Here is a 26,202-nt window from a genome sequence, read left to right on the forward strand (position 1 = left end):
CTCCCGGAGATCGGAGACGGCTGAAGCGGTAAAGCGGCCCAGGCAACAAAATGGTGCACTGAGAGCTGGGCCATCCCTTGGTGAAACTGAAGCGGCCCAACGCTGAGGCGCTCTGCAGGAGCTGGCTGAGTGCTGCTGACGGTGCAGAGAGGAGGCAGCACCCAGAGCACGGGAATAAGGAGGTGATCTGTATCCAGGGACTAACTGGCGGTGGTTCCATTTTTGAACGAAGATGGGTGAGGCCGTGTGAAACCCTGGAGCATGCTGGGGCGGTGTGTGATGCCCTGCTGTAGCCGCAGGGAGCAAGAGGCTTCCTGGAGTGACTGGGCCCTGTGGAGCAGACTCATGAACTGGAGGTGGAGTGCAGGCAGGACCTGCTGCCAGGATCGTTGCAGGGGCTCCCTGGAAGTGGTGCTCCTGCTGTCTGTGTGCCAGAGTTGTACTGGTGTGCCCCGGTTGTGCTGCTGCCCTGGCCTGTGTTATTGGGAGCTGGCTGTGCATTACCTTTGGAGCTGGAGCGCTGCGCATCGTGAGGTGACTTTGGACGAGTCCTGCTGGGCGGGTGCAGCTTGCAGCTGCTGCACATATTGAGCCCACTTGGCCCCCGCTGGTGACATATCACAGGACCTGACGGCGTAATGAGTGTGATGGTCTGGAGGCGCAGGGCTAGGTAAATGAGCTGTGTGATGGACTCTGGGGATGTGGCCTGTTGACAACACCATTCCATCTCCATCTCTAGTTAGTGGAGCACACCAACAACAGCCCAACTCTGCTGCTATTAAGTACACATTAGGAATATACGCTACAGCGCGAGGCACTGACAGACAGGCGTGGAACACGTTGTATCATTTCATCACCCCTCGCATGACGCTGTGCTGCTGGCCATGGGTCGTCAGTGACCTGGGGGGCAACCACCTATGTCCAATGACTACTATGGCAAATGCAGAGCGCCCGGCACCCTAGAAGCAAGGTAGATGCTGTATTATTGGCTATTGATAGTACTCAGACCTCACTAGAGTCTAAGATAGACGTGGTCTTGTCGGATCTGAGTCTTCTCCATGCGGACTATAGAAAGCTAGTGGACAAGGTGGCACTGGTGGAGCACTGTCATGGCTTTGCCACCCAGAACGACCAACCTGGAAACCTCCCTGAAGGAACTGCCGGAAAGAGTACGAATACTTGAGCAGTGGGTGGAGGATGTTGAGGGAAGATCCAGTATAAACAATGTTCGCCTGGTGGGCCTGCAGGAGGGAACCGAGTGAGCCAATCCAGTGCAGTACACCAAAGGCTGGGTAAGTATAGCTCACCCCCGGATACCCTTACCCACTTTTTCTCCATCGAGCGTGCACACAGGGTCCTGGCCTGATGACCCCTAGCGGGTGCCAACCCGCAACCGATGGCAATACGATTCCTTCATTACCATGACGGAGACATAGGTTCTCATTATAACATTGGCGATAAATCTTGCGTACCGCCACGCTGATGGCCACCAACTTACCGCTGTGGAGGCGGAAATCCGTTCACCATATTCTGACACACACACACCAATTCAACAGAATTCAGCCACATAAACATATCCACCAGATCAAAGGTCAGTGCAAAAGTGGCAGTCCCAAAACCCATATCGTTATGCCAACAAAACAACGCCCACCACATTATGACCCATGAATCACCACGGCGGACATTCAACGGCTGTAAACTATTGGGTATACATACTGCCTCGCTCAGAATGGACACCCACATACAAAACAACACCATATTGGCAAATACTAAAAACACACACCTGACACCCATACACACACCACACCCACACACCCACACACCCACACCACTATAAAACACACACCCACAGTACCCACAACTGTTTACAAACAATTACCACCAGGTGACTGAGAAGAAAAGCATAGAGACAACTAGACACACACACCACTTACACCCATACACCCCTCTCGCACTCCACATCACACACCCCACCCCATCACCCAACACACCCTCACCAACACACATTACACAACACCCATGGCACCACAAAGGCACCCCAGTTTCACAGAGGAGGAGTTAAGGGTCATGGTGCAGGAAATTGTCAGGGTAGAGCCACAGCTCTTTGGAGCATAGGTACAGCAAATATCCATTGCAAGGAAGATGTAGCTATGGCGGAGAATCGTGAACAGGGTCAACGCCATGGGACGACATCAGGAAGAGGTGGAACAACCTACGGCGGAAGGTACGTTCCATAGCCACAAGGCACCAGCTCATCATGCAGAGGACTGGCAGTGGATCCTCTCTCTTCCCCCACAGCTCACAGCATGGGTGGAGCAGGTACTGGCAATACTGCATTCTGAGTGACTCGCTGGTGTAGCCGGAGGACTGGACACTAGTAAGTCAACATTTACTAATCATCAACCCCACATACCTGCATGCCATCACACCCCCTCTCCCCAACTCCCATCACTCCACACCATCCCACACACTGCATCTATACACATGACTTACCACAATGCAAAGCCCTGCATGCAATGACAATGCACGGTCACCCTCCCAGACCTGCATGGACACCCATCACCAAAGCATACAGCATAGGGAAACTAACAATTCCATAATATATCACCATACACAAGCAAAAGCTGGCAGGGTAACACCAACAATAGAGGGAAAGCTAGGGAAGTACAAATGTCACACACTTGAAGCATAGTACATCATTTACATCCCCACAGGTACTCCAGCCAATGTCAGCTGAGAGGAGGTGCCACCACTATCCAGTCCCCCAATAGAAGAGGCCCACAGTGATGACAATAACTCTGGACCTCAAGATCTGGAGGACCTACCTGGCCCATTAGGGACCACTGGATAGTCAGTCACCCAAGCCCACTCATAGACCACCACAGAGCCTCCCCCATCAGGTACCAACACCACAGCACCCACCCAGCATACCCACACCTCTGTCCCCAGGACAAATCAATCAGCAGTGTGCCACACCTCGCCCAGAAGACAATCAGAGACCTGGGGTCAGTGACAGTGGGCACACAGTTCAGGGGACAGAGGCACAGGCCAAGAGGGACACTGGGAGAACTGCTGTGCGCCAGGGGGAGGACAGGACCAGGGAACCGACTCTCCGGGAGGCACTCAACGAGATCCTGGGAGCCTACCAACATTCCCAGGACACGATGTGCAAGATATTTGACAACGTGCAGGAGAACAGGCGTCTGCAGGAGGGACAGTATCAGGGGATCAGTGAGGACTTGCAGGCCATTAACAACACCCTGATCTCCATAGCAGGGTTGCTGGCAGACATGGCTAACATCATGAAGGAGGCAACAGCACACCAGTGGGCCCCTACCACTAGCCAGTCAACTGAACAGCCCTCCACTTCCACTGCCACTAGTGGCCAGGAGGCCCCACAACAGGACCCACAGACCACCAGCACCCCTCCCCCTGCAGAAGGTGAACCACCCCGCAAATGTTCCCTTCGACCCAGACAGAAGCCAGAGACACTTGCCAAGACCATCCCCAGGAAATGAGACTCTCCTGATTGTCTCCCTTGTGTCTCACTCAGTCACCTTGTCCACCTTGAACTGCCATTTCTTCCCTTGCTATGCCCCCCTTGGACACTGCACCTGTGCTACAAACAGACTGGAACAATACCCTGGACTTTCCTCCATCATCATCCTATTCCATTGCACTTTACCCTCAATATCTTTGTACTAAAATAAACACCCCAGGACAAACTTTGACTACTAGTATTTCATGTATTGCAAATTTGTACTCATTGAAACAGCTACATTCATTGCAAATGAACTGTACATAGTGAGAGCATAGAATAAATGACCTGTTGCTGGTCTTTGTGATCACATCAGGGCATTGTTGTCATATCACCAACATCTGTAAAATGGCAATCCATAGGTGACAGTAAGTAGAGGAAACAAGTGTGTAATGCCAGCATGCCAATGCCAAACAGAATACAACAATAGTCATAGAAATGTGAAGTTTCACTGTCTCACCTCTGTGTCATTGGAAGTACTGACGGATCACTAATGTTCCGTTGTCCGCATCCTCACTCTCCCTCCTCATCCTCACTGTCCTCAGGGTCCACTGCTGCCACAGGGGCATATCCAGTCTCCTCCTTCCTCCTGCAGGAAAGGTACATGGCATGTGAGGGCCAACTTGTGCAACATGCAGCATGCCACTACTATCTAGAGACCTTTTCGGATGAATAGCACATGGATCCACCTGTCAGATGGAGGCACCTGAACCTGGCCTTCAGGAGGCCAAAGGTTCTCTCAATTATCCTTCTGGATCGCCCATGGGCCTCATTATAACATTCTTCAGCCCTTAGCCTGGCATTTCTCACAGGAGTCAGCAGCCACAATAGGTTTGGGTAACCAGAGACACCTGCAAATGTTGAGGGACAACATTTAGCCACACACCATCCTATTTGGTCAACAGCATAGGCATACACAAACACACAGTGTTTGGGGACCACGGCTCACCTATAAGCCACACCCTGTGCCTCTATAGTTGGGCCATCACATTTGGGATGCTGCTATTCCTCAGGACAAAAGCATCATGCACTGACCCAGGATACTTAGCAATGAGGTGGAAGATGTACTGGTCCGCCGGGCACACCATCTGTACATTCATGGAGTGGAAACTCTTACGATTCCTGTACACCTGTTCATTCTGCCGGGGGGGGGGGACAAACGCATTATGTGTACCATCAATCGCCCCAATTATATTGGGGATATGTCCCATTGAATAAAATCCGGCCTTCACAGTGGCCAAATCTTCCACCTGGGGGAAAGCAATGTAGCTGCACATGTGTTTTACCAGGGCAGACAACACTCTTGCCAGCACTATTGAGAACATTGGCTGTGGCAATTGGCTGTGACAAGCCCACTGTCACTTGGAAAGAACCAGCTGCCAGGAAATGGAGCACTGATAGAACCTGCACAAGAGGAGGGATCCCAGTGGGATGACGGATAGCTGATAAAAGGTCAGGATCCAACTGGGCGCACAGCTCTGTGATTGTGTCCCTGTCCAGTCTATAGGTGAGCATTATGTGACTGTCCTCCAGTGTTGCCAAGTCCACCAGGGGTCTGTACACGGGGGTATGTCTCCATCTCCTATTCATCCGCAGCAGTAGGTATCTAAGGGACACAAGAGTGAGTAGGCTGTCACAATCTGAAAAACTATACCACAACACCAGTCCACATTGTGCAATCATGTTTTGGGACTGTGGAATTTAAAAGTTTGTGCCTATTTATTCTGTGACACAGCAATTATCAATAGGCCTGTTCTCCCCCCTGAATAATGACCGCCTGTCCTGTGTGTAGGGACAGGTGGAAGTGAGGTAATTCCACTGACGCTGGCAGTGGGCAGTTGTGACCCGCTGTGCAATTCCTCATTGGATAATATTGGGCCCTATGGGGTACAGTGGCCAATGTGGATGTACGCAGGCGGTGACAGTATACACCCCCATGGACGTGAGTGCCATTTTATTTCTCAATCATCACTTGTTTCCTGACCTTCCACAGGAGAAGACCTACACTGCATGTGCTGCTGTGACCTGTGTCTGGAACCTACCATGGCCCGTTTGACCAGGGAAAGGGCCTCAGCCTTCATTTCGGAGGAGTTGAAGCGACTGGTGGATGGGGTCCTACCCCAGTACAGACTGCTGTATGGGCCTTCAGACCAACAGGTGAGTACACTGTGGGCACGATGCAGGTGGCATGAATACATGGTGTGTGAAGGCATCGTGTAAGGGAGGGTGAGGGGTGGCGGGATTTTCTCTTAGCAATGTACATGTTGTGAGTTGGCCTATGTGTGTTGCAATGGTGATGGGATCTTGTACGATGGGCCATGTGTGTGACAAGCTGGACTGTTCGTTTAATGGAGTTCTCCTCTATGTATTACCTCTGCAGGTCAGTGCCCATCAAAAGAAGGGATTATGGCATGCCATTGCCAAAGACGTGCGGACCCTGGGGGTCTATGGCAGGGGGAGTACCCACTGTCGGAAACGGTGGGAGGACCTGAGACACTGGGCACGGAAGACTGCAGAGGCCCAGCTGGAGATGGCCTCCCAATGAGGAAGAGGTGCCCGTTGGACCCTGACCCCCCTGATGGCCCACATACTGGTAGTGGCCTACCATGAGCTGGATGGGTGCTTAAGGGCATCACTGCAGCCACAAGGGAGTGAGTACAGTGGGTATCATTACAACTTAAGGATAGTGGGGTGGTATCTGGGTGGTGGTTGTGTGTTAGTGGGTGCCCCTAAGGCCAGGCCAGACATAGCAGCGTAGGTCCTCTGAAGTGAAATGGCTGCATGGCAATTACAGGTAACCTAGCTTGTTTGTATTCACTTCTAGGCAGGGCTGCGTGGGTCCCAGGTGTGATGCAGTTGGTTGTGTGTGCTCCTCCTCATGCCTTGGTGACTAGCCATTTCACTGGTAGTGCAATGCTAGTGCGCAGGCCTTTTCCCTATGTGTGAGGGTGCTGTGTACGCCAACGATGGTGTTGGTGCAGTCACTGACCCAGTGCATCCATGCCTCCCCCCTTTCTTGTTTTGTAATTCTGTCCTTATGTGCATTAGCATCTATTGGCAGAGGAACAGAGGCACTGGTGACAGAGGGAGCTACATCCCACAGAACCCTGGAGGCAGAGTCCACAGACACCGAGGAAACCAGTGTGACAGAGGACGATGGGAGCACCACGGCAGAGACAGGAGGGGACAACACAGACTCTGATATCTCCTCTGATGGGAGCTCCATGGTGGTGTCAGACACCTCTGTGACCACCTCAGCTGCAAGTACAGCTTCCAACCCCTGTACCAGCACCTCCCTCCCAGTAGCCCCTGAGCAAGTTTCCCGTGCCCGCTAACCCAGGAGGGTGGGCATCTCCTTCGCCCAAGGCACCTCAGGCCCTGCTCCAGTGAGCCCTGTTGCACTAAGTGAGGAGGCTCTGGACCTCCTGAGATCCATCTCTGTAGGGCAGTCAACCATTGTGAATGCCATCCAGGAGCTGGCATCCCAGATGCAGCAATGCAATGCATTCCTGGAGGGCATTCACAGTGGATTGGCGGCCCAACAGAGATTGATTAAGGCTCTGGCCTCCTCTCTGATGACAGCCTCTGTCCCTGTTTCAACCGTCCCCCCTCCAACTCCCACTTCCCAGTCCCATTCTCCTCAACCCCAACCTATCCCAAGCACACAAACAAACAAGCATGCACACAAGATAACACACAAGAGCGGCACAGGCAAACACAAGCACCACACCTCATCCCACAGGCCCTCACACAAACACCATACCATTGCAGACACAACAACATCCACTGTCTCCACTGTCTCCCCCACCTCCTCCTCCTCCACCACCTCCCTCTGAGTTACATCCACACTAACACCTGCATGCACTACATCATCATCCACTACCAGAATCACCACACCAAGCAGAACACACACATCCTGGCAGACACCTCCACAACATCCATGCACACATCCCCTGTGTCCTCTCCCACCGTGTCTGTCCCACCCTAAAGGACACAAACGCAAGCACTCAGACACCCAACAGCCATCCACCTCACATCAGCATACAGCCCATGCACGTGCACCCAAATCCAGCAGACATACACCTCCAACAACCACTCCCTCCTCCTCCACTCCCATTACTCCTACCTCCTCCTACCCTAACATCCCTAGAACGCTTTTCCTTTCCCAAATTGACCTCTTCCCTACCCCTCCCACCCCCGTCCTGCATGTATGGACACGGCCCATCACCTCAGCCAAACAGTCCACGGGCCCACTACCTACTTGTGGTGGTAAGGATACAAGAACTATGACACTGAAGGGGAAGTAATCAGCACCACCAGGGATGAAAGGGAAGAGGCATGCACCAGCTGTGAGGAAGGGCAAGGAGCCTGCACCAGCTGTGAGGATGGGGAAGGAGCCTACACCAGCTGTGAAGAAGGGGAAGGAGCCTGCACCAGCTGTGAGGAAGGGGAAGGAGCCTGCAGCAGCTGAGAAGAAGGGGAAGGAGCCTGCACCAGCTATGAGGAAGGGGAAGGAGCCTTCACAAGGCTGTGAGGAAGGGGAAGGAGCCTGCACCACCAGGCAGAGAGGGGAAGAGCCCATTCACCCCTGCCAGGAAGGGTAAGGGATCCCCGACCCATGAACAGGAAGAGACGAGGCACTCTATGCCAGCGGAAGCTGTCAGGGAAACACCACTACTGCCACCACTACCAGCTGTCATGGGCCCCCACAGCCACCCATGGATGTGCAGCCATCAGTGAGTGCAGGGGCTGCCCAGGAGCCTCCCCCAACCACCACCACCATGCAGCCATCAGTGAGTTCAGGGGCTGCCCAGGAGCCTCCCCCAACCACCACCACCATGCAGCCATCAGTGAGTGCAGGGCCTGCCCAGGAGCCTCCACCAACCACCACTACTATGGAGCCATCAAAGCCGGTGGAGGCCAAGTAGTCCACCCTCCAGGGGCTACTGTGCGGGCTGCCCCCTCCAGAACCAGTGGGCAAGTCACCCACTCCAGAGACTGTGGCCTTGCACTCCCCAGGACAAAGCAATGGACATGTTGCCCCCTCCAGAACAGGTGGGAAAGTCACCCACCTAAGAGACTGTGGCCTTGCACGTCCCAGGACAAAGCAATGGACATGTTGCCCCCTCCAGAACCGGTGGGACAGCCACCCACCTGAGAGACTGTCGCCTTGCACTCCCCAGGACAAAGCAATGGGCATGTTGCCCCCTCCAGAACCAGTGGGAAAGTCACCCACTTGAGACACTGTGGCCTTGTACTCCCCAGGACAAGGTAAAGCAATGGGCATGTTGCCCCGTCCAGAACCAGTGGGCAAGTCACCCACTACAGAGACTGTGCCCTTGCACTCCCCAGGACAGAGCAATGGGCATGTTGTCCCCTCGAGAACCAGTGGGGTAGTCACCCACTCGAGAGACTGTGACCTTGCACTCCTCAGGAGAGAGTAATGGGCATGTGGCCCCCTCCAGAACCAGTGGGCTTGTTCCCCCTTCCAGCTGAGGTGCCTGCCTATTTGCAAACTGATGCCCCTGCAGTGTTCTATCCGATGTGCTCAGGATTGGAGTTGGGCCTTAGACTGTGCCCTGTGGCCATGTGGGCCCTTTGAACTTTGGACTGGGCAGTGCCCCTTTGTGTACATGTGCACATATCTGTTTCATTGCCAAATTGAATTATTCATTTTGATGTTGTTCTGATTGCAATCACTTTAGTCAATTTCTGTTGTCCTTGAATTATTCTGCTGATTTTTGGGGACAAAGGTCGATATTTATACTTTTTTAGTGCTGCATTTGCATCATTTATTGACGCAAAAGCCGCGCAAACTTGCAAAATACAATTGTATTTTGTTAGTTTGCACCATTTTTGCGTCAAAAAGCAGCGCAAATGCGGTGTTAGATATGTATAAATATTGGCCAAATTGCTTTTGGTGTGCAGCTGGTTGCGTGCATGGTGTGTGTGTGTGTGAGTGTCAGGTTTGTGTTGTGTGTGTGTGTGTCACTCTTGTTTTCCTCCCACCCTCCTTTGTGTGCTAGGTGGCTGTACTCACCGTTGTCGCCTTCGTCGGCGTTGGTGTTCCAGGTGGAGCATAATGTAGAAAATCATCAGGTAAACTTGCAGTTTGGGTTCCATGGGGGTGTGGTTCTTCTCTGTGTCTCCAATGCTGAGTCCTTTCACTTCTGAGCTCTGTTTCCACCAGGCTTTTGTTGGCGTTGGTACTGCCCCGGAAAAGGTGGCAAACCAAATCATAATATGGTGGGTGGTACTTTGTCTTCCGCCTGGCTGTTGGCGGCTACAGCCGTGGTGGCTGGTGGTTGGAGTGGTAGATTGGCTGTCTATGGGAGATATCACCGGCATGGTCATAATTTGGCAGTACTTACCTCCAGCCTGTTGGCGGTATTACCGCCACTTTATCACCCACTGCCAGGGTCATAATGAGGGCCATAGTGTTAAAGGAAACCCGCCTAATGACATAGATAGGGGTGGGCAACACTAATGTGATGGTCTTCTCAGACTATACGGTTTCCGTACAGAAGCAGCGTAATAATTTCCTGGCAGTGAAGCGATGTCTTCGTGAAATGGGATTTGCTTACTCTCTTCTTTTTCCAGCTAGGCTTTTGGTAGTAGCCGCTGACACTGCGCACTTCTTCACCACCCCCAAAGAGGCATGTCACTGGCTGGAGAGCCCTGGTACTGGCGCTACACGACCGGCTCGATTGTCTTCAAAAAAGGAAGATAATATCCAGCAGAACCGCCAGGGGCAACGTCGGATGAAGGCACGAGTGGAAAGAGATCTTCCTGCAGTTCCAGATTTGGAGCAGAGAATCTAGGAGCGGCGTACTGCCTTACAGCAAGCAGCCGCGCTCTCAAGTGTGGGACGTTGCTCCAGTCCAGATGCTCCATACTCCCCCTCTTCCGATGGAGAGAGTTCTGTTATTACATGGCCATCTGTGCACAGCTCGCATGTTCCTCCAGATATAACCCCACAGACATCAGAAAATAACATTTGAGCTCAGCTGCATTTATATTCATGTTTCTATTCATGTACACGTAGCTATTGACAATGTATAATGCTCCTTATATGGTTGTGAACATTGGACTGTCTGTAAAGTGGTGCGCAATGTGGTCCCTCTGTTGTTACATACTGCGGGTCCTTATCCGGTCACCCCTACCGTTAGACCAACTGTCTTTTGTCTTAGTTGTTATCACCCAGTTTGGGTGGCCACTTGTTCTGGTGTGCTACTCTTTTGGTATTTGCAATGTTCTTGTTACAATATGTTGCTCGTTGTTACCCGCCCAATAACCTATCCACTGCTAGGCATCTTAGGAAGTTACTTACCACACACTTCTCTGCTCCCTCACACGCACTAAGGACGCTATCAGCCGTATGGCAAATATGCATAGCACCCCCGATTGTTCATCTTACATATGATGACGCACATTAACGTAGTGACATGGAACACTCGTGGCATGCGCACTCTAGCGCGTCGCTATGCCATATACTCCTAATCTGAAGCACCGCAACCCTCATATATCTATGCTACAAGAGTCTCACCTAACAAGCTCAGAGGTAGACCTGCTTAGAAGAAAATGGTGAGGTCAGGTATATTCCACAAACTACTCATCTTATGCGTGGGGTGTGTTGATGTGGATTAGGCCGAAGATCCCGTTAGAGCAAGTCGCAGACGCAAACGGCCAGTATGTGTTTGTTCGAGGCTGGCTAAGTGGTCAGCACATCCTCCTTGGTAATATATATGCTCCAAATGTAGACCAGGCCTAATTTTTAAGCACACTTAATCAATTGCTGGTGGCGCGTAGGCTCTCATTATTCTAATGAGACTACTGGATTTTGAGCATTTTAGATAGCAAAGCGTGAGCTGCAATAACCAGAATGACACAACATAACAAGATTAAAATGGTGATACGCATCTGGACAGGTCCTTTCCACCATTGAAACACATTACTGCTACCTATAATGCCTGCTCCTTAGTAACCTGGCTGCACCACTGTCAATTGACGGATGTCTGGTGTCATTATAACGATGCAGCCAGCGTATACTCCTTCTACTCGGCCCCTCATTAACTACATGTCTGACTTGACAGGCTACTCTGTACAACCAATCTGGTTCTAGCAGTTGTATGGACTGATTATCTGGGCCATACTCACTCTGATCACAACCCCAAATACCGCTAGATAGAGCTGGAGTACTACTTACCTGATTGATACGTCAAGAAACTCCCCATAGTACGGTAATGTCTATTCGGACACCAGCAGGTGACTCGTTGTACACGCAGGACTCAATCCATGCAGCATGACACGCACATTATGAGTCCCTGTATAGCACGGTCTCTCATCCTCCCCTGAAATGAGATTGACCTATTCCCTGCAGAGCTGAGCCTGCCCCGGTTCCCTGCTGAGCAATGTTCAGAACTAGATGGCCCTCTCCTGCTGCCCGAGGTGCGGGATGCCATTTGCTCTATCGCCAATGGAAAAGCACCTGTTATGGATGGGCTGCTGGCCAAATTTTATAAGACATACTCAGCTCCACTTGCACCTAAATTGCTTACTCCATACAAGGAAGCCTTGGCAAAGGCGCACTTACCCCCTACATTGAGAGAGGCCACGCTGGTCTTCCTACGAAGCCTCATAAGGACCCCACCCGTCTGTACTCCTACAAACCGCTAGCACTCCTCAATACGGATTATAAAATATTAGCCAAAATTGTTGCAATGCGACTGGTCCCACTGGTGCCTGCACTAGTGCATGAGGATTGGAACAGTTTTGTGCCGGGCCGCTCGACATCCCTCAACCTGCATAGATTTTTTTGTACGCTGCGCTATGCTCCCATCCATTGGCCACGAGTGGGCTGCCTAGTGATAGGCCTAGAGAAAGCATTTGACTTGCTGGAATGGCCTTACCTTTTTGCAGTTGTGCCCAAATATAGCTTTGGCCCACATTTCATGCAACTGGTAAAATTGCTATATACGCTCCCATCAGCTCTAACCAAAACAGGGGACCTCATGTCACCCTCCATTTGTATCAGTAGAGGCACACAACAGGGGTGTCCTTTATCTCCTCTGCTCTTTGCTCTGGCAGTAGAGCCGCTGGCGGCCTCACTATGCAAGGCGGGGCGCTCCTGGGGCATACCAATGGGTGATGGAAACCATACGGTCTCTTTATATGCGGATGACCTTCTAGCATACATTAGAGATATAGCGTAGTTCCCCAGCGATATAATACCATTATTCAAAGTGCATGTGAGGATTTCTGGCTTGCGAGTAAATTGGGCCAAGTCTTGTGTTTTTCCATTGTCGCCTGCTGTGCCTGATCCGGACCTCACATCAATAGCCCTTGGCCTAGTGTGGCAATACAGAACATTCAGATAGCTTGGCATACCGGTATATCATGCGAATACTGATCTGTTTGATGAAAATCTGACATGTGCTGTGTCAAACTTGCGCCGACAGATGACATTCTGCAAGATGTTGCTGCTTACAGTCATGGGCAGGGTAGCCCTTGTTAAAATGATAGTGCTGTAGAGGCTCCTATATTATTTTGTGAATTTGCCACTATACATCCCGGCTTCCTTTTTCCGATCTATGGAGCGAGAGATCCGTAGTTTAATTTGGAACACCTCCAGCCATAGGTAGTCCTTTCTAGACTTTATCGCCCACTAAGTCTGGGAGGTTTGTCGCTGTCAAATTTGGTAGATTACGACCTGTCTGCGCAGCTACAGTGGGTGGCCTGTAGGTTCCTTTCACTACACCTGGTGGACACAGCCACTGATCTTCCAGCGTGGTCATGTTGTAAATTGCTTAATTTATTTCACCCCTGTGCTAAATCTGCTGCACCATTGCCCATGTTACTGAACCTAGCATACCGCTGCTACCGTAGGTGCTGTTACCTAACAAGGGACATCACACCCTATGCTCCGGCTATGCCGCTATTAGGGACACCACGCCGCACAGGTGCCATGAAATTTGCAGAACTAGCTGCCTGGCACTAAGTAGGAATATATACCCTAGGGGATCTCTACTTTGATGGCGCCCTTTACACTCATGATACACTAATGGAAGCCACTGGTCTGCACTCAGGTACCTTTCTACTGTATAGCTGTCTTAGGCATACCTTGCAACATGCATGGGATGACCTAGCGAGGGAACCCCAGATACATTACACACTGCAGAATCTGCATCTATTCAGAGAGGGGAGGCATTTAATACCCCGGATAGGGGACTCTCTGCATACACATACATTCGGCCCACTTGTGGCCCGCTGTGGGCGATAGGAGGGGCACAGGGGGGACCTTTCACAGACAAGGAATGGGCGACCATATTAGAAACCCCCATGTACATCCTACACAATATGCATATTATGTAGCTCAAAGGGCCTATCTCACACCAGAGAAAATTAACAAATACTTTAATCGTGTAGATGCTAGTTGCCCACTCTCCCAAAATCTGGGGGTGGACTTCCTGCACATGGTGTGTTCTTGCCCTATTCTGAGCCACTACTGGTCTTCGATTCTAGCGCACTGTTTAGACGGACCCTTACCACAGACATGGGAGATATGCATTCTGGGATTGTTCCCTAGGGGCAAAAAACTGAGAGAAATATCCTGTTTTTTGGATATAGGATTCTTGGTGGCCAAGCACCTTATCACCCGCAAATAGACATCTCCTGGACCACCGGCACACAAAGCATGGGTGTGATTGCTGACTGTCTGGGCGAGAGCAGAGTGCACAGCATTTCAGTGTGAGGAGGTGTTGGACTACACAAGTATCTTCTCGCATCACAATGGGAACTAATGTTAATGGACCTCATCAATCCATTGGTGCCTGCGCTGCTCAATTCTGATCCATCTGCAGTAAGCGATTCATGATTGCGACGGCATGCATATAATCTAGTACACCGCATATCTGTATACATGGGCCAAACAGATAGACACCCCATGCAACTTGGAGGCAGATGCGTCAGATGAAAACCACATAGACTGCATGTGTGGGGATAACTTGCTGAGCACCTATACTCTGTATAACAGCTATGCTAATTCTGCATTGTAAGTACATGGACATGTTTAACCTGCGCCCTTCCGTTCTCATACGTTTATTGTTGTGAATTGAAGTTGCATGCAAAGATGTGGATCACACGTGCCTTTATACTGTATTATGTCATCTTTAAAGTATAAATGCAATAAAAAAATATAATAAAAAAAAATGGGTTACCTAGGGCCTACCTTGAGGGTGACTTATATGTAAGAAAGGGAAATTTAGGGCTTGGTAAGTAGTTTTAAATGCCAAGTTGAAGTGGTAGTAAAACTGCACACACAATGCTTTGCAATGGCAGGCCTGAGACACAATCAGTGCTGCAGGCCCAATAGTAGCATTTAAGTTACAGGTTTTGGGCACATCTAGTGCACTTTACTAGGGACTTATAGGTAAATTAAATATGCCATTTGGCTATGAGCCAATGTTACCATGTTTAGGGGAGATAGCACAAACACTTTAGCACGGTTAAGCAGTGGTAACGTGTGCAAAGTCCTAAAACCAGCAAAAAGGAGATCAAAAAATGGGAGGCAGGCAAAAAATTGGGGGAAGACGACCCTAAGGCTGTCAGGTCTAACAGACAGTATCTAGCTTTAGAAGAGTAAACAGCTTTTACTAGTTTTGCAAACGTTCTATCATCTTTATCATTAATCACATTTGCAGGTAAATACAAATAAGTAGGAGCATTTGTGGAGCAAGAGAAAGCTCCCTAAAGGGCCTCCCAAGTCGCTATGCCTAGACTCACCGTGTAATGAAGTGGCATTCTGTGCCATGACTGTCAAAATAACTTGGAAAATTCAAACGTTCAGGACCTTTACACCTATAAATTAGTGCCTGCTAAGTCAGTTTTAGCAATAAGAGCCTCGTGTCCTAAAATCACAAGATTTGTGAGCGCAAAATTATTTACTATCTACAAAACCCTTTTTATGAGTTGAAAATTAATTTAGACTGGGAGAAGGACTTTTGTGATTGATTCTGAATTGCAAATAGAAAGGTTCAATTATGGGTTTTCCTTCCTAACCTTTCCAATATGGAAGGAAGTCATTGACGCTTTGTGACTGCACTTGCAATCGCAAAACATTGATGAGGTAATGGCCCCGGTTTTGGGGTGATGACTACTTTGCATAGGGGAATGGGTTCTGATAGAGCGTTCCGTACCAATAATTTACCTGTATTTGGACGCTCTTTAGGCCGATGAATCTTTTGGCTAAGTGGGACTCTCTTCACCCGAGATCAGTCAATTCAATCAGATCAATAATCAATAACGAACATAAGCGATACCCTGATCAACATAACACTTAACAATTAATCCAGAATACATTTCGGCGAACCATGACCTTTCGGTCATGAATAACCACACCAGTTTATTCAAAGTTAATGAATTTATTTCCCTATATTAACAAAGCTAGCACAATATAGATGTGTCTCAGCACCAAATGATAAACATAAATGAACATTAATAGCTGTCCATAACGACGAAACAGATGCAATCTATGCAGCATTTGAATAACAAGGCATTCGATAATAGCAATGCAAATCACTAAAACTATAATCTGTAATGAGCTAATTGCATACATTTAGTCAGCATAACAAGGTCTCAAATTGCATCGTGCAACAAAAGGAATCCTCATCTAACCTCAAATTAGCATCGGCATGTGGGACTTCATGCAAAAACAATTTAGCAACATTAATTTGGAAAACTCCTAGCTAGGGATCTTATCAAAAATCAGCAGTTGGTCACCTAAAAGAAACACAATGCAATTGTACAATTTCCTTTCATATTTACCAATTACAATCGGCATTCAAGGAAGTCTTCGTCTCACAGGTACCGTTTCTCGATCAGCATGGGACGGGGCAAAGGGGCAGGGGTGAACGGGGCAATTGACTCACGGCGGCAAGATAAAACTACTACTTCATGCAAAGGGATCAAAGTTAAAGTCTCCAGGGCAAGAATCATTTAAGTCTCTTTCTCTCGATTAGAGAAAGCATCAAAGTCTCTTTCAAAATGGCGTCGCAGCAAGGTGGGCCATAATAGCTGCAATGTCCTGCAAAATGGCGGGTAATGGCTGGTAACAGCAATAATGGCTGCTTTCTTCTCGTGCACCTGGTTTAAATAGACAACAGTTCAAATCCAATAGGGTCTTCCATTGGAGGGTTCATAGGTTGGCTTCAAATTGTCCAATCAAAAACAACAGTTCTCAAGCTTTTACTTAAGCATACATTATCCTTGGAGACGGGTACGCAAGTTGCAACATTTTATACCAATTAACTCACTTTCAGAGCTTCCATTGTCCGCACCTGCAGATTGACCTTGGAGCAAAGAGAAAAATGCCAGGCTGGCACGAAACCTTAAGATAAGCATGTGAACGATCTCAGTGGAAAAGTACAGCTTCAAGCAAAAATACACGTTTATTAGCACATTGGAAAAATACGAGCATCTAAACCGTGAGACCAGGCAACTAGGCCAAAGCCTCCACTAAAGTAATGCTAAGCTAAAGCATTTCAAACAAGCAAATCATAGCACACGTTTACGATTATGTCGGATTCGTGCAGTTCTAATACATTACGTTATATAAAGCACGCTTATAAATGTTGGCGAACTACTCTAAGGGCACATTTTGTCCCCGTACAATCTTTATTAGTTCGGTTAAAGCCACAAATGATTATTGCAGTACTACGTTTAAGCGCTAATAAATGTAAAACCTTCATTTCTGCGTCATCAATCCCTCCTCTGATGACTACTTGTCATCACACAAACTATTTCCACAAATTTTATTCCATTAAAATTCTGTCAGTTCTCTTTTCCTTTTAGTTCCCCTAGTTCTTGCTTTGTATTCTTCTGCCATTTTTCTCATCATTTTCTCTTCCTTCCTTCTTTTAATTCTTTCCATAATCATTATTATTCCCCTTTTTATTCCCCAAATTCCAAATATGCAAATCAGTACTATTAATATTCCCTGTATTATTTTTAGTAATATTCAATTCCAAATGCCACCAAGCCAATTTCCCACTGAAGCAAGTCCTTTTCCAACCTTCTCCCACACTCCTGGTTCTTTCAATTCCTTCAAATCTGCACTCTCTTTTATTAGATTAGCAAGCATAGTTTTAATTTTCACACTGTTGTCTGGAATATACGTGCAACAGTGGCGCGCACCAAGCATTTTGCAAACGCCGCCATCCTTTGCTAAAAGAATGTCTAAGGCAAGCCTATTTGGAAGAGTCATAGCTCTTTCCGCTGCAAGTTCAGCATCTATCAGGATTATAGCACCTGAAAACTTTGTCAACATGTTATCCACTATAGTAGACAACTTTCTTATTTTGATGGAATTCAACACAACTCCCAATGAAGGAATCATGGCTCCAAATATATCTCCTACCACAGCAGCTGCGGTCTCTCTTTTCTGGATACGATGGGATCCAGATGTCTTTGGAATCATCGATAGGTCATCCAGTTGATAAACCTTTGGGAACACTATACCCAAATAACATCTCCCCCACCACCCTTTCGGAAGACGATAATAGGCATTATACCCACAAATGTAATATACACCTGGTATGACAGGGTCAAGTCCGTTCATCATGAATGTCCATTTGGCCTTAAAGATAAACGTATGTTTACACTCACTCGCTCCTACGAAAATGTTATCATAATAAGATTCACCTCGATATATACAAAATTTCCCTACATGCCAAGCATCTAAAGCTATTCTCCCTTGTGTCTTTATTGCGGCAAAATCATAATGATCTACTGAAGTCCTCTTACTTAGCTCTTTTTCTAATTTCGCATTCATTTGTGCCCTTCTATCATCTGTGCGATCTAAAAAGCTTATTTCTACTGCAGAGAGCGAGCAGGTAAGGTTTTCCCTATGTGCGTGAGCCGTTTCAAAAGGTTGCATTGGCTCGAAAAATTCCCTCATTATTTTAGCATCCCAATCTTTAGCAATCTGTCTTAGCTGCGCTATTATAGGAACATATGCAAAGGTAACATCATAATTTGAATAAAAATACTGTATGTTTGTCTGACCATAAAATCTAGAAGTTACTATACTACATGTAATCCCGTATGTAAGAGGCATGTGGTGATAAGTCACCCCTTCCTTTACTGATGTCGGTATCTGTGTACACACATAACAATCTTTCGCATCCATAGTCTCAACATATTCTGTGAGCAAGCGATAGAAAACATTATACGAAAGTTCCTTCTTATCATGCAAGTGTCTCTCATCTAATTCTAGTCTTTTCAATGCGGTTAGTTCAGTGACAGTAACAGGAGCAAAAGTAGAAGCATCAATTTTCTCATTCTCACCCTTTCCACGTGTAGCAAGCACTATTCCCACTATTATTAGTACACATGCAATTATCAAGCCTATACACGCATATTTACAATATTTCATTCTACTGTTTTGTGTAGCCATGATCTGTATAGAATCAGAGAGCTAGAAGCACCTATAAAGAAACTATTTAGCAATTCAGTTACAAAGCTGAACGAGCGCAATGTTCACAGTTTTCTTCAAGAGGCCAGTCACTTATCGGTTAGCAGCATTTGTCTCAATTCGGCAATTATTATTATTTTTTTTTATTTTTTTCAATTCGGCAATAACTCAATTCGGCAATAACTCAGTCCTTTTTTTTTTTTTTTTTTTTTTCAAAGTTCAATCAATAACTCAGTCTTTTATCGGTTCAGCAAATGTCTCATCCGGTTTAGCAATGTCTCAGCTGGTTGTATCACGTTAAATTGTAGCAAGCAATGTCATTTATCACCCTTTCAATCAACACTGTCCATAAAACTTTTCTTTTCTATTGGTATCTCTTCTTCTTCGTTCTCGAGGCTTAGAGATACAAATTCGTCAGTCCAATCGTCATTGACTGCATATGGCCATTCTGGACCGGAATATCTCCTGTTTGGTATCCTTTTCCTTTTCAATTTTGCTTCCCTTTTCGATTCTGTCTCACTGGTACTTTCCTCTTTTGCCAAGTCTTTTCCTTCACTTGAGGTTGGTACCACGACAGACACTTCCTTTCTTTTCTCTTTCACTTTTGGCCTTTCTCTGTCGTTCAATTTTTCTCTAGTTCTTAGTTTTATTGGTGATATACTTAGTCTCCTCTTTGCACCGTGTCCACTTGATGGACCTGCGACCTTTTCTGTGGAAGCTTGAACAGTTTCGTTCTGTTCTGCCTTATCCCCTCCTTCTGGGGAATCAATCACGTTCTCTTTTTCTTTTTCTGTATCGTCTGCTTCTGGGAAAGCCCTCCTCTGATCAGGCTCTCCTGCTTCTTCACCTCTTTCGAGCCCTTCGTCACCGTTACTTTCGTCAGGCTCTTTATCACTTTCAGCTGCTTCAGGCTCTTTGTCACCTTCAGCTGCTTCAGGCTCTTTGCTACCCTCAGCTGCTTCAGGCTCTTTGTCACCTTCAGCTGCTTTGTCGCTGTCTGAGGTTTCTCCTTGGTCTTCCCCAAGTGAGTCGGTCGTTTCGTCCTCAGAGAATATTTCTCTCTCTTCTGTTCCTGCCTGTTCGCCTTCAGTTCTGTTTTGCTCTGTCTCAGCGCTCGGCACTGTGTTATCAGGCACTGGCAGTTTCAGCGCTTCAACTTCCTCATCTGTGGGACACAACACTTTCTTTGTGTGACTGGCGTGAATCCAGTTGGGAACTCCCGCACACTTCACAGCGGTAGTTGTCGTCAGGATCACTTGGAAAGGGCCTTTCCAACGGGGTTCCAGACACGACTTCCTCACGTGCTTCTTTACCACGACCCAGTCACCTGCTTTCAGTGTGTGTCCTGGACCTTGGATCGGTGGCAAGGTGGTCGCTTCCACCTGGTGAGAGAAAGAGCGAACCACGTCAGCCAGACCTTTGCAGTAGTCTAACACCATATCATCTGTAATATTCAAAAGCGCGTTTGCGGGAACTGCAGGAAGTCTCATAGCCCTGCCCATGAGAATTTCGTGCGGAGACAATCCAGTCTTTCTGTCAGGGGTGTTTCTCATTGACATTAACACCAAAGGCAACGCGTCAGGCCATTTCAAATTTGTCGATGCACATATTTTCGCCATTCTTGATTTCAATGTACCATTCATCTGCTCCACCAGTCCTGATGCTTCAGGGCGATAGCTACAATGCAGTTTTTGCTCAATGTTCAGCGCTTCGCAAAGTAACTTTATCACCTCGTTATTGAAGTGACTTCCTCTATCTGATTCTAAAGAGATCGGGAATCCAAAACGTGGTATTAACTCCCTCAGCAATAGCTTTGCAACTGTAAAGCTGTCATTTCTACGTGTGGGGTATGCTTCAATCCAGTGACTAAAAATGCACACAATCACCAACACATACTTCAAACCTCCATGCACAGGCATCTCAATGAAATCCATCTGCATTCTACTGAAAGGGCCGCTTGCCCTACCAATGTGGCTCGCGTTCACAACCGTTCCCTTCCCTGGGTTCATCTGCTGGCAAGTGACACATCGATGGCAAACTGCTTCTGCAGCTTGACGGAATCTGGGGTTAAACCAATCAGTTTTGAACAATCTTATCATGGCATCTCTCCCTAGGTGAGCCTGCCCATGATAGAACCGCGCAAGCTGCGATAAGAGACCATTTGGCAAAACAAATTTTCCCTCATTTGAAACCCATAACTCATCTGGTCTCTTTATACATTGTGATTTAATCCAGGAATCTCTTTCATCCTCCCTGACGTTATTCTGTAATGCTTTTAATTCATCCATTGTATCTACGACCTTCAAGGCAAATGCTTCAGCTGGTTCGAGTTCTGGTTCACTTACTGAATTCCATTCATCCCTGAGTAATATACAATTCAAGGCACAAAATCTTGCGACTTGATCCGCATATGCATTTCCCAGAGAAACATAGTCCTGTCCTTTTGTATGAGCACTACACTTTACCACTGCAACTTCGGCTGGCATTTGAATGGCGTGTAACAATTCCCTTATTCTCTCCCCGTTTTTCACTGGGGATCCTGAAGAAGTCAGGAAACCTCTCTGTGACCATAGTTGGCCAAAGTCGTGCACAATTCCAAACCCGTACTGACTATCAGTATAAATGGTGACTTTCATCAATGCAGACAGTTGACATGCTCTTGTAAGGGCTACAAGTTCTGCTACTTGTGCAGAATAGACTCCTTGAAGCCAGGACGCTTCCAAGACACCTGTTACGGTACATACAGCATATCCTGCTTTCAAAATTCCCATCCCATCTCTTAGACATGACCCATCAACAAAAACAATTTGGTCATTTTCATCAAGCTTAGTATCCTTAATGTCAGGTCGAGGTTTTGTGCAAAATTCAGTCACCTGAAGGCAGTCATGCTCGACGTCTTCAGCGTTCTCAATTTTAGCATTTTCACCAGGAAGCAAGGTTGCTGGATTCAACGTAGTGCACCTTTTCAGCTGCACATTCGGTGAGCCCAGAATTATTGTTTCATACCTTGTGAGTCTTGCTCCAGTCATGTGTTGCGTTCAGGAGCGAGTCAAAAGTATCTCAACTGAGTGAGGGACCATGACTGTTACTGGGTGTCCCATCACTATTCCTTCACTCTGAGTGAGGCTGATACCAACTGCTGCTACGGCGCGCAAACACCCTGGCAGTGCTGCTGTGACCGGATCCAAAGTAGCTGAAAAATACGCTACTGGTCTGTTGATGCCACCATGGGCTTGAGTCAAGACAGACAAAGAACATGCATCACGTTCATGACAAAACAATGTGAAAGGCTTTGTGTAATCAGGCATACCTAAAGCTGGAGCCCTGCACATGCATTCTTTCAATTCAATAAAAGCATCCATCTCATCTCCTTTCAGCTCAATTTGATCCAAGGCATCCTTCTGGGTCAGTTTCAGTAAAGGCTTGGCTAGAGTTGAGAAGTTGGGAATCCACTGGCGACAGTAGCTCACCATCCCCAAAAACTTCCTCACCTCCCTCCTTGTCTTTGGTGGACTCATTTGAAGTACACTTGTTATTCTTTCCTTCATTATTCTCCGTGACCCTTTCTCTATTTGGTGACCCAAGTATTTCACTTTCTTCTGACAGAACTGCAACTTCGAAGGAGACACCTTGTGTCCATTCCTTCCCAAATGGTTCAACAGAGCAATGGTATCGGCTGTGCAGCCACTTTCTGTCTTTGATGCAATCAGTAAGTCATCGATGTACTGTACTAGGGTTGACTCGGATGGCAATTCTAACGCTTCCAAGTCTTTCTTTAGAATCTGATTGAAAATTGACGGTGACTCAGAAAACCCTTGAGGAATTCGACACCAACTGTAGACTCTGTCTAAGAATTTGAAACAAAAGAGAAATTGGCTGTCCTCATGAAGAGGCACCGAGAAGAATGCTTGTGACAAGTCGATGACTGAGAACCACTCGGCATCGCAAGGGACTTGAAACATTATCACAGCTGGATTCGGTACGACAGGGCAGCATTTTATTATGATGTCATTTATTTTCCTCAAGTCCTGTACAATTCGGACCTTTCCACTCGGCTTTATTAGTCCCATGATTGGTGAATTACATGGACTGCTTAACACTTCTCTCAATACTCCCTGCTTTACAAATTCGTCAATGAGTTGGGCAACTTTCATGAGGGTGTCTTGTGCCATGTGGTATTGTGGGGTCTGGGGAAAGATTGCATTGGGTTTTACAGTCACTTTCACTGGTTCCACTCCTTTCATCAATCCCACCTCTTTCCCTGTCATATCCCACACTTCCTTTCCGACTGTTTCTCGTAATTCAGCTGGAATATCTTCTTCAGTTATCATCGGGAAAAGGCAAATCAGAGGATACTCCTCATCGACAGTTTCCATCTCGTCCCCTTCTACACTGTCCTCTTCTTCCCCATCACTGCTCGTCTGAATTTTAATTCCCTCGTTCGAACACATAATCGAACATCCCAACTTGCACAATAGGTCTCTCCCTAACAGTGCTATCGGGCTTGAGTCACATACCACAAATTTATGTAACCCTTGATAGTTACTGATGCTGACTGGTACCGGATCTGTAATTGGGTTTGTCAGGTGCCTGTTTGCTACTCCCACCACTTGAACTGTTCTCCCTGAGAGTGGCAAATTTGGTACTTCAATGCTCTTAACAGTTGAACGTGTGGCTCCTGTGTCAACCAAGAATGAGACACGATGACCCATTACTCTTCCCTCCACATACGGACCCTTTTGATCAACTTCCAAGGATGCTGCAAGCACACAATCTCCTTCCTCTCCTGAACTTTCACTCTCCCATACATTGTTTATTCCACTCTCACTGTGTAATGGGAACTGTTGTACTGTGCCATTTGTACTCATTACCTGACCCGAGACCTGTGGAGGAACCATCACTTGCTGCTGACTCATTGGTGCCAAAGGTATTTGCATTTGCTGATTAGGTACCATGGGAAACTGCTGTTGCATTGGCTGCATTTGCGTCATCTGCATACGGGGCATCTGTATCTGCTGCGGCTGCATAGGTTGTAATCCCTGCAACTGATTTATGGTCTGAAAATTTGGGTTTGGACCTCTCATTTTCGGTCCCCTCATTGTCTGAAATGCATTGACATCATTGTTTTGCTGACCAACACCTGCACCTTCCTGCACCACCATCGGGCACTCGCGTTTCCAATGTCCGACAATTCCGCACACGTGACACGGCATCACCTTTTTCAATGCCTGCACACCATTCGGAGTCACAACAGTGTTCAAATCCGGACCATTATTCCCAAAACCTCCTCTGCCTCTGCCTCTCGCCTGTGGCTGAAACATCATATTTCCCTGCAACTGCGGCTGCGGTTGCGGTCCCTGCTGTTGGAACCCTTGCAACCCCTGCAAACCTTGGAGACCTGTCTGAGCTGCTTTAAGTTGCATCATCATCACTTTCTCCTTCAACTTTTTCTGTTTCACTTCAATTTCGTCGCTACAGTATTTCGCATAATTCAGCACCTCATCAATCGGTTTCGACTGCCAACAAATCAAATGCGACTTTATCATCTGACTTGTCTCTGGTCTCAGCCCTTCCACAAATCTAAACACAAAATGAAGCATGTCCTTCGCCTCTATTGTTTCTGTGCCACTGTAGTTCTTGAACGCCTTCAACAACCTCTCATAGTAACTATGAATCGACTCTTTAGCCTCTTGGGCCGTTCGATCGATCTTCTGCCAATCCCCATTTTTCGCGGCCACCTTCGTCTTCAAATGCTCAATCACCTTATAGTACAAACTCATCACCATAGGTGATGGTGCACCCGTGTCCCTGTCTCTCTCTGGTTCACTTGTCGGCCAGCCTACAGCTCTTTTGCAATCCTCCCACAAATCTGCCGGAACCACAATCTCAAAGAGGGTGTTCAGGTCTTCCCAGAGACATTTTGCAAGCTTCACAAACCTATCAGTCTGTTGATACCATTCAATCGGTTTCTCTCTCAGTTTGGGAAAATCGTCCGTAAAAGACTGAATGTCGCTTCTGTGCCATGGTACATGTATTAATTTTCCCCCTGCTGTCTCCCTCATTGGTAACATGGTTACTGCATCACTGCTCTGCGGACTTTTCTCGTTGAGCTCTGGGACACTGTCTTTCCTCTTTTCCTTTCTCTTTACCCATCTGCTTTCCCATTTGTCTAAGCACCTCCACACTTGTGCACTCTGCAGCAATTCTCTAAGGTGCGCCTTCATGCCTGCTGACCTCATGTGTTCAAAGTCTGTGGTCCCGAAATCCAACCTGTAGCTCCTGCTCAAGTGTTTCATCTTGTCTATATCAACCCCGTTTTTGTCAGCTATTTCTTGCAAGCTTCTATGTACCTTGTTCACTTCTCTCGTAATCCTGGGACATAGATACCTCAGCTCTTCTTCCGAGTAGGACTCCAACCTATTCACACCCATAGTCCCTTCCACCAACTCTTGTGCTTCCATGTTCAACCTGACCCTATTCAGATAGTCTTCTCCCTTCCCACTGGCTGAGCTTTGTGTGGAATTCAGACTGTTGAACCACTGTGTCAGCTGTTGCGCGTTCAACCCCATCAGTGTAGCATTCACATCGACTGCCATTGATGGTTGCGGCAACTTTTCAGTGTTCGATGATAGCGGTATCATCAGTGGGGGACTCGACCTCACCACTGTTGACTGAGCACATATGGGACTAAACTCCATCAAGGACCCAGATCCAGTTGGCAGAGCCGCTATTGGAGTTGTCTCTGGAGTGTTTTGAATGCACCTCCTTTCCATCCCGCTCTGCACCATTGATCCTTGACTGCTCATACCTGAATTAGGCTGAATGTACAAAGGTACCGGTGGACCTACAGTAATGGGTAGGGATATCGCATCTGCATTCTGTCCATTCCCCATGTTCTGAGACATGTTCATTCCCAAACTATGGGTCATCATTGTCGGCATGCCCATCTGACTCCCCGTCATCTGAGCATGTGCGGTTCCCCCTTGCATCTGCTTTTGAGGCATCAAAAACTGGGTTGATTCAGCTTGTGCCAATGTTGGGTTGTGACCATTCTGTCCTCCTATTACAGTCGGGTCTAGAATCATTCCCGTACTGTTATCACTGCTGTAGTACCTTGGGACCTGCGGCTGATAATTTTCTGCTGGTTTCAACATGGGCACATCTGGATATATTCTCCTAACCTGCGGTATCTGCG

Source organism: Pleurodeles waltl, chromosome 2_2 (assembly GCF_031143425.1).
Source record: "Pleurodeles waltl isolate 20211129_DDA chromosome 2_2, aPleWal1.hap1.20221129, whole genome shotgun sequence".
Classification (NCBI taxonomy): domain Eukaryota; kingdom Metazoa; phylum Chordata; class Amphibia; order Caudata; family Salamandridae; genus Pleurodeles; species Pleurodeles waltl.